This window comes from Anopheles aquasalis, chromosome 3, assembly GCF_943734665.1.
Source record: "Anopheles aquasalis chromosome 3, idAnoAquaMG_Q_19, whole genome shotgun sequence".
NCBI lineage: Eukaryota > Metazoa > Arthropoda > Insecta > Diptera > Culicidae > Anopheles > Anopheles aquasalis.
The window spans coordinates 63,586,049-63,596,048 of record NC_064878.1 but is presented as its reverse complement, the minus strand read 5'-3'; the positions used below and the strand labels follow the sequence as shown (position 1 = coordinate 63,596,048).

Below are 10,000 nucleotides of genomic sequence, written 5' to 3'. Positions count from 1 at the left end.
CCGATATGCTGGTCATAAACAAAGTTTATAAATAAAACCATTCGACATCATGAATCCATGTTGCGCTAGCAAGGGAGCTAGCAGGGCTCCATTGCTCTCGACTGAACTGAGGGGAGAAAGTGAATGGGTAGATCGGTCCGTCGGTCGGTCGATGTTGCTGCGCAGGTTGGCCTAGAAGGGTGGAATTTTCACACGCTGCTAGAAAGGAGAGCGGAAAACTGATGTACCGAAGGGCACGGCCATCCGTGGTCGTGGTAGTGGGTTGTAGACCCGCTACCAGAGGGCGACCGTCAGCGATGGCAAAGATGTCCATCAATGTTGAAAACTTTTTCCATAAAAACAGCAAAAGAACAAATGTGTCTCTCGCGCTTGGTGTGATTTATGGAGTGTGCGTGTGGTAGCCTTGTTGGAAAATCTGAGCTCTTGGCGTAATTTCTATTGAAATACCTTAATGCTAAGAAGACCTTAACTTAAAGTGTTATTTCGCATTTCGTGAACAGCATATTTTCAGTCAAACATTTTTAGAAATGCGGTAAAATTGTTTTTTCTACTCCCGTGCTTTTCTGTTGAAGGTCATTTCGAAATGGAGAAATATTCATCCAGGAGAAGATGTTGCGATATAAAGCGATTCCTCCATTGTTCACTGCAACCGAACGACGGACAAAAAAGTTTGTAACATTGAAAGGGAATAGACTACAAACGAGCTGCGCATTCTAGTGAAAGTATCCGAGGTATTTGAAAAGAAGACAAGTTGTTAAAAAAAGTTCGAGTGAACCAAAAGTTTAGTTAGCGCACAATTCAATTCAGCTGAGGGCGCTCAATCGCGAAGAACTGGAACGGCGATTGGCCAGTAGTCATTACCGTTAATAGAAAGCAGCAGCAGCAAACCAGAGTAGATATTACAGAATTGAAAGACACCGAAAACCCGTAGAGAAAGAGGTTCCGAAGAATCTTTGCGACCGTCGTCGGTTGCCCCTTACATAACCAGCGACCGGAGCCGCGCCTCCTGAACCGTGTCCGTCGCATAAGACATTCAAATGAAATGGAAATTCGCTCATCGTTTCATAAACTTTCGGCGTCACTTTCACTGATGCTGCGGTTGGCTGACAGGGAGAGAGAGGGGGAGAGACGACTCCGAGACTCCCTCTAGCACCCTTTGGCCGCGGTCTCATGGTCTGCACGAACGGATTGCCCGTATGACTCGCCCCGGGAAGCCGGCCGGGGGCTCCCATCGATTGCAGAAATCGCCAAAAACAGAAAACGAAGAGCAACGGCGTGAACGGACGTCGCAGGGCAACTGTCGCAGTCCGTTGGTTGGTTGGTTGGTGCGGCAACCAAACAAGCAAGCAATCGAGCAAACGAGCAAACCCCTGTCAGATAACTCCCGGCCAACCAATACCATCAGTTACCCTGAACCGGTTCCGTTTGAAACGCAAGGTTTGGTCGCGGACCGTCCGGGGTCCGGTGAAACTTTCTCGATTTTGATAACACCCGCGACGAAAGTGAGAGTTTTCACCTGACTGCATTGCGTGCGATCGTCAACCATCGTCATCAGCAGCATCCATCGGGGACCAAGCTGGACCAAAGCGTCCCTTTTTCGGGCTTCGCGTCTTCACGTGGATTGCTTTTTTGGTGGCTCCTTACCATCGGGCCAGCCAGTTAGAGCCATTCGAGCTTGAGTAGCGCGGCGAATAGAAATGGTGTTCAACACCTGAACGGTTAAAGGAGATAAACTGAGCAATGAACACGCGAACGATTGATGCGAAACGGTTGACTGACTTGCCCGGGGGGCTTTAAGTTGAGCCATTGCATGTTGCGCGGATTGCGGCTTCAACGTGGATAGCAAGAGACTGCGAGACATTCATTACATTTCGTTTACCTTCCAGCGATGTACTAAGCACTGAACCAAAAGCATGATTCGGCATGTTATCTCCAGGGAATTCAAAAAAGTATCTAAGGTAGATAGCGGTTCTCGTCCTCCCCATCAACGTAAAGGCAATTTATGTTTTCCAATCCCTTAGAAGGATTCTCATTGACAACAAAGAAGCTACCTAGACAAGCCTCTTCGCCATGATTAAAACTGTCTCGAAAGTTTGTTGCCTTTCGGAACCAAATTCTCCTACAGGCTTCCGTTATCGAACCGATGAGAACCGAGAAAAGTTGGTTGGAGATACTGGATGGCGTAATAGTCATTTATCAACTCCCGTTGCGATGGTATTGCTTATCAGTAAGTAAGCCTGTCCATGGCCCGAGTTGCCACCGTTCTGTAAGTGAAGAGCTCACTACTTTTTATTTAATTTATTGCGCTGAAGTAAAGGTATAGCTTTGGAATTGACACCAAGAGAATTAACTGGAGCGAGGAAGGTCAATAAATCATGGCTATCGCGGTATCTGTGCTTCAACTAGATTTTTAGTTCATTTTTCAATTTTTAGAAATTGACAAACTTTAAATGAAAGACAGTGCCACTCCAGCTGTGCTAAGAACTTTTCCACTTCAAGACAATAAAAACGGACAAAGAAGATGAACTTCCTGTCCCGTTTTGGAGTGGATGAAGGAGCGCAGCAGGAATGAATGAATGTCAATTAGCAATTTACCAAAATCACCCTTTCATCAGCAGACCGGAAGCAACTGGCTGGCGAACGGAAGCAAAAAGAGCTTAGTAATGAAGAGGTTCCAGACCCAAGCCAAGGAGGCCAAGTTTATACGTTAGATGTTTCATTACTGCAGTCTCTGGCCCAGGGAAATCCTTCCGAAAGCCAATTGTGGATCACGTTTCTGCTTTTATCCCGTAACTCTCGGTGTCTAGGATTAAGTCCTTGTTGTTTCTTCCTTCAATCTATGGCTGATAGCGAGTTCTCATTTCAAAGTTGATCCACCATTTGCGGTCAAGGAGGATTTCTTGCTTGGTTCTCTGAGGCATCTTAACAAAAACAATGTTGAACAGGATGGAAGTAAGCAAAGTAAAGGAAAAACACATTATGTGCATAATATTTTGCAGAAACCATTTTGTGATCCAGGGACTCATAACCTTCAGCGCAATGTTCCAATTTCGCTGAACATACACTTTGTACTCTGCAGAGCCAAGCGGTACTCATCGACAATTTGCATAAAAACCGCATCTTATGCACAGCACATAGCATATTCCGGGCAAACAATGACCCATTCCAAGCACGAAGCCGTCATTGTGACCCCAAAAAACAAGCTGCTCACAATATGGATCAACCATCAATGAATTGCGCAATGGCGGGTGCCCACGCTGGCCAAAACCTGATGACCGATGACCGATGACCGACGACCTTTCGGGAGTGACACCTTCCAGCCGTTTCGATACCGATTTTCGATTATCGATGTGCATGTTGCACAGTAACTGGGACAAACCCGGGGCCCATGGCCTTATTAAACGCACCAACCGCCCCACAAGTCCAGCCAGAGTGGCCAGCCATTAATTTCTGTCGATTCTGGTCGGGGACTCTCCCATGGGATCCCATGGTCTGGGGTCACATTTTGCGTAATGCTCGCTTGCACCGATGCACCCTCTTTCCTGCTGCGGGTGTATGGTAAGTTCGCGAACGAACACCAGCGCATTATGCATCACCAAACTCGCGACTGCAGCTGCCCGCAGCATAAATAAACGCCCGCGGTGGCCTATGCTCTGTCCTCTCGCACCTCGCTCCACTGGCCTAGAAAGTCCGCCATCACCGCGTGTAGCGCGGTGCACCAGTTTCGATGGCAGTTCGATGTCCAACGAAGGCTGCGCAATGTTTCCTCACCGGATAATTTGCGGCCGATGGCACCTCTCGTATGCCAAAATAATGTCAGACCAGCGCTCCAGTTACCAGCGGCCAGTGGCAGGTGTGGCAGCCGTGTGGTCCTTCGTCATCACCATCACCATCATCATCATCATCATCACCATCCACATGCATGCGACGGTTAATTGTCAGTTGGAGCGAAAACAAGTCGAACTTCGAACTTCGTCGCCACTGTTCGCACGTCCACAAGCACGTGCTGCAAGCAAGCGGATTGAACGCCCGACACCCGAAAGTCCAACATGCCGATCCCATGTTTCGCATTGTTATGCAAATGCAATCATAATATGCGGTGGTGCCCATATGCGTACTTGCTGGGGCTGGGAAATGTTAGTTTTTGGAGCGGCAGGACACATACTGGAACAACATCGACTAAGCGTTCCTCGTGTGCGATCGCTCTCAAATTATGCGTTTTCGCGATCAGTGAAGTTGAAATTCTGGTGACCGTCCAAATATGGACTGTCCCTACTCTGCGTGGAGGGTGAGGATTGGCTATTTATTGCAGCATGTTTTTCAATCCACCAGGTCTGCCACTTCACCTTTCGCGATAACGTATTTGATGAACGTCGCATCGACGCACATCGTCGGTTTTTGGTTTTGCGAGGACAATGCTAAAGCTTTGCATATGCTATAACTCGATGCATAATTCCATAAGGTGAACTCTGTGGCACAATATGAAGCCACAAATAATGAGTAGGAACAAGTTTGTTTTTACAATTTTGTTTTACAAAAGAATGACTGAAAAAAAGTAAATCTTTCAAGGAAAAAGATTGAATGTTTGATAAGTTTATTCCCGAAATATTTAACGTTCAATCAAAACTTGACTAAAAAACTGAACCAATCCTTTTCCCAGACATAGACAAGTTTGTTTTTCAAAGTGTCATCGATCCCTTATGGTTGAAAGAAAGTTCGCCAGAGAAATTTTCTTCAAGGCTGCATCACTAAGTACAACTAACATCCACGGTAACACTCGAGGCTGCATCATTACACTGCAAACGCATAAAATGCATGCAACATAAATGATTAAATCATCCCCGAAATCCCATTGATGGTTTCAGTTTTACAACCAAGACGCCGGGCTGCCGATGTGTTTGTTTTTGGATTTTCTTGCTTCTGACCACCTCCGGCACCGCAGGTTATTACCACGAGTGCGGCAGTTCCCATACACCCTCTCCCTGGTGCCTGTCTGGTGTGTTTTCATCAATCAACGCAAGGTCAACGAAACCGCTCGCACCGTCGAAATGCCCACTAATTGGCCCTCATCTCACCAAACAGGACCGGGCCCCTGGAGCCACCAAGGGAACCGCTTCGAGAAATCGTCATCTCGCCTCCGGGTAAACGACTCACAGAGACACTTTAGACATAGGGTGTGGATCTAGTGAAGAGTGTTGTGCGTTGTGTCCTCTCACTTGCCATCCCAAAGCGGGAAGCCAGCCAGGGAGCGAGTGCGCCTAAAATGGTCAAATAGAAAACCGCCACCAGGACCGGAAAGCGAAACTTTCGCGCCTCGACTCCTCGGTGCCTTCCTGCTCTCCAACACGCCTGGTGGCAAGCAGCTGAGGGCTTTTTGGATAATCGCGACCACGCGAACTAAGGTGGTGCATGTCCGCAACCACCGCGTCACTCTCACTAGCCACCCTGTGCGACAGTGTCGAGGTCTACCCGACACCCTTGAACCTGCCCAACGCCAACCACAGGCACCGGCACAGCAGGTGCGCCATGGTCCGCAGTGGCTTCAGTGCGGACGCCGTCCACAAAAGGGAAGGGGAGACCGAGTGAATGTTGGAGTTGTGGATCGGTTTCAGCTTCGCCTTAACCTTAACCGCACGCCAGTCAACCAACCTCCGGCCTGACCGGCCAGCTATGCAATCCATACGGACGACGACGACGATGGTCAACGGAAGCCGGGATCGAGTCCTCGTCCGATCGAAAACTCCAATCTTTCGTGCGTTGCTCCGTGACGAATTGGCGAAGGTCCCTCAAGAGGTGAATGGACGGAACGGGGAGAGGAGGAGCGAGGAACCTGTCGTCACGCCATGCCACGGTGTCGTTGATGCGCGCTAACACGAAACATAAGATCGCTCTCCCTGCTGGTGGCCTGCGGGCAAAACACCGATTTTTGGGGTTTCGATCAACGCCCAACTCAGCTACCAGCCAGCCAGCCAGCACGACGACGACGACGTGTCCATCCGCTTTTGCTTTCACGATCCCCATATTCCTCGCAATCGTCCCTCTGGGTGCTCCGTGGTACGAAATTTCTCCAGATTTTTGCTGCCTCGAGCAATCCGTTCGACTCGAGACCGTTCCGTGTCGTATCAGATGCACCAACGCTACGTCACCTCTCTCTCTCTCTCTCCCTCTCCCTGGGAGTGTGGAGCGCGGACATGCAAAGGTGCAAGGCACGCGGGACCACCTCGAACCGTCATCGTCGCTGCTACTGCGGTGGCTTCTGGGCGACAAATTGGGAGGTGAAATTATGCTCTTCGAAACCAGCCCCGTTTGGGATGCCGTTGCCTCCCCGTGGGTAAGCATAACGATCCGAAGACGTAGCTTCCGTCGCAGCAGCATCTGCTGTTTGGTCATTTAGAAAGTTCAGGTAAAGTGTTGACTTCGCTGAAGGGTGGCTGGCGGCTCTCCCCTCGATGACCACTTGAATGATCACACCCCAGGGGAAGACATGGAGCGCGATATCATGAAATCCTTTCGCTGCAACCGAAGTTGTCCCCGAAAAGCAATTAAACGGAGGCATTTAGTGCCGGAAGTTGCGTGCTTTCAAACATTAAACAAGCGGAGTGACAAACAGTGCAACACTTTACCAGCCCCCTTCCCCGATAGAAAAACAACTCAACGCGTTGTGGTGAGGACTAAGGCTATTAGCTTCTTTGTTTGTTTCAAAACAACAATAAGGGAAAGAGAGACTAGCGACAGTAAACCGTTTGCTTTCTTAAAAAAAACGATTTTAAACCGTAAACATTTCATCACTCAAATCACGATCATCGGCATGGACAGAAATGTCCAAATCATCTCGAGCAATCCCGAGCGACCCCAGATTAATGATGGCTGGCTGCTGCTATCATCTTGCCCTTCTCATCTCACCCCGGGGGCCTGATTAATCCGTATTTGTTGTTCGCATAAAGATCAAAACATAAAACCATAATCCCATTTCCCGTCCGATCAATCGATCGATGGAGAAAAAAATCCGATCAAACACGGTGAAAGTGGATCTGTTCCGGCCGTCCCGGCGGAAGATCAGTCTTTGCTTTTCAATGGCCAAACCCCTTGCATGCTGTAGAATTGAATTCGAAAATCATAAACCTCTGCGCGATATAGTGATCGCATTGTGCTCCGCGCCTAAACCGACGGGTGTTGAAATGACAAAACAAAGCACCAAGAGAGGCTTGTTTCCCACGCCATACGGGACCGAGATTATACGGCACGGGGTGGAGAAATGGTGACAAAATTTATGTAAAAATTAAGCAAAATTGTCCCAAACGTGGGATCTGGGGTAGCGGATTACGAAATAGTAGATCGCGGTGGCAGTGGCAGTGGCAGCAAGTGATCGAACGGAACGAGTTCAGTTTCAGTTTTTTGGCGAATGTCAACCGAATTGCATATGCAAAATTGTTTGGGGATGTTGTTTGCTAGAGCAGCTCGTGGGGAGGGGTGTAGCTAACCCACCGCTCTTGCACAATATGGCGCGACGCATAATGAAGATGGGTGTGCACGTGCTCTCGCAGCTAGGAGAGAAGGGCGGTGAGGGGGCTCCAGTTGGAATGCATTTGCATAGACTGCTGGCCGATCGGGGCAAGGACACGCTTCCTTTTGTTTGGCTTGATTAGATAATAAATATTCCATAGACATACCCGAGGAAATGATGAAAATCTGCCAGCTCTGCTGTTAAGTGGGTTCACTCGACTGAAACAGAAGAAAAGAAAACGACTAAATTATTGAAGAGTTCAAGGCTACATTCGTGACAAAACTACTAAGAGGATCAGCTCAATCCTTTCCTCGTAATTATCTACAAGAAGAACATTCAAAATCATCTTTTAAATGGCGACAAATCAATAAGGTCAGAACTTCCTTTATTTTTGTAATAAATCAACATTAATAAAATGGAATGGTCTGCACCTGAAATAAGCGATGGATTCACCACAAGCAGCATAAAATATTGCATAAATTTTAGAACAACATAAACCACAACAACATTTTTGGCAGAATTGCACTCCAGGTGATGAACAATGGAGTGCATCTACTTAATTTCAAAGGGTAAAAAAACTCCTGATCCTACCAACCCTAAAGCTAGTGACGGATGAAAACAAAGGAAAACTATAACCGATAAATTATTGCTTCGGGACAAACATGGAAATCATCAATAAAACGGCACAACCGAAACGTGAATGTACGGCAACCGTGAAGGGGGACAACCAACAACCAACTGACAATTTATGATTCGCACAAACACAACAAACCCAAGCGGAGCCCACAAAACAAACGTCCACAATTCCGCTCCTAGCGTCACGTGGCATGGAATATGATTTATGGAGCATCCCCGATCAAATGGATCAACTGGTCGCTGGACAAACCCCGCGGGGGCAGCCGCCAACCCACCCAAAGGACCAACAAGGGCTTGGGCATACCAGCGTAAACCCCGAGTCCCCGTCCCCGAAAAAAATGTGTGCTGATTGTTTGGGAAATTATGGAAAATGGGGAAAACCAAAAGGCAAAGAAAAAAGATCCGTCAACAACTGTCCGGCGTAAACTGTTGAAAGGAATGGGCAAAATCGAAAAAGGTCCACCCGGTCCAACCCAAACATACCACGCGTGTGTAACATGGCAGCAAAAATTGGTCAGAAAAGTTGACAAATCGAAAAACTAACGATCAGCAATCTAGCTGAACCCTGGCTGGACCACACAGAGAGGTCACATGTGGGTTTGTGAAGCTGTGGCAACAATTTTTCCGGGCAAACAGTTCCACTGGACACCGATTCCTTGCCATGCATTTGCGCCTGTTTGTTGTGCGTTCGATATCTGTTTTTCAATGCTGGCCAGCTGAAGCAGTTCTTTTTTGGTGTGTTTGCATATTTTACTGTTCGATAGTTCGGAAGCCTATAGAATAATTTTGAATTTATCACGCATGAGAGATAGAATATAAAACAAAATGTTTTAACAAGATTTGAATACAATAAAGAAAGCAAAGTATTTCAAAAAGAAACAACAGTTTCCATAAAATATTGTGTTGATAAACAAGTTTTACGGAAATCTTGTTACTTGTATCTTTCCACAATAAACGTTATTGTCCTCCCTTGCTAAGTAGTTTCACGATGCATACGATTCAATCCTGAAACGAAAACGAAGACGAAAAAAAATCCAGGACACACTGGTTCTGTTTACATAAAAACCCATTTGCACGACAAGCCGCGTAACCACTGGCCAGTTCGCGGTCAGCAAATCAGCCAAACGACGGCGACGATAACGACGGCTGACGCCGGTGGCATAATCATTTTCTGGCGACCTTTCTTTTGCCTCAGTACCGCCTACAAGGGACACATGTGCGCCCTGGCGGTGGTCGCAGAAGCATAAATGGAACCCGCGTCGGTTGGTTGGTCATCGTATGCGGCTTGCAATAATTATTATGCAAAACTGCACGATCGGTGATCGAATGCATGCATCAGCGACGCCGCCAGCACCAAAAGCACCGCGCGCGCGTCCATTGCCATCATCGTCATCATGCGTTTATCCATTTCGAACCAAAATGGTGCCGCATATGCAACGCGTGCACCGAATCACTGTCGCTGGCTATTTCACGATCGATCATTTGCATCGGCCGCGGATCAACAGAATCTTGATTGAAAAATAATATGAAAATGTCACTTGAAATTGTGCAATCGGTCGCCCCGCTCTTCGCCTCGTTGGTGGCGAGAGTGCTGGTCGCCATGAAAAATATTAAAATCCTCCATCAACATGCATAAGACAGGAATTGAAGCGGCGGAGCTCTGTGACAGCTTTTGGTTCCAGGGTAGTTGGAGGGGGATGGATAATATTTTCCATTTGAAGAGTCATGAAGAGAAGCAAAAGCAAGGACTGAAAATCTTGGAATCTTGCGCGACCGCAACATGAACCATTTTAAGATTGCTTGCATTTGTGCTTCTACGAAATTCGTAGATCCTCTTCATTTCTTAGTGTTAATACCACT

The 10,000-nt window shown here is 47.5% G+C and overlaps 1 protein-coding gene across 2 annotated transcripts in view; it reads right to left on the bottom strand.

The window, feature by feature from the left end:
• The window catches only part of LOC126577515 (uncharacterized), a 90,626-nt gene that overhangs the window by 21,967 nt on the left and 58,659 nt on the right, over positions 1–10,000 (bottom strand). For both annotated transcript variants that reach the window (XM_050239187.1, XM_050239188.1), the window contains exon 6: positions 7,671–7,722. The gene's annotated coding sequence lies outside the window, so the exon portion shown is untranslated. The remainder of the gene's footprint in view (positions 1–7,670; positions 7,723–10,000) is intronic.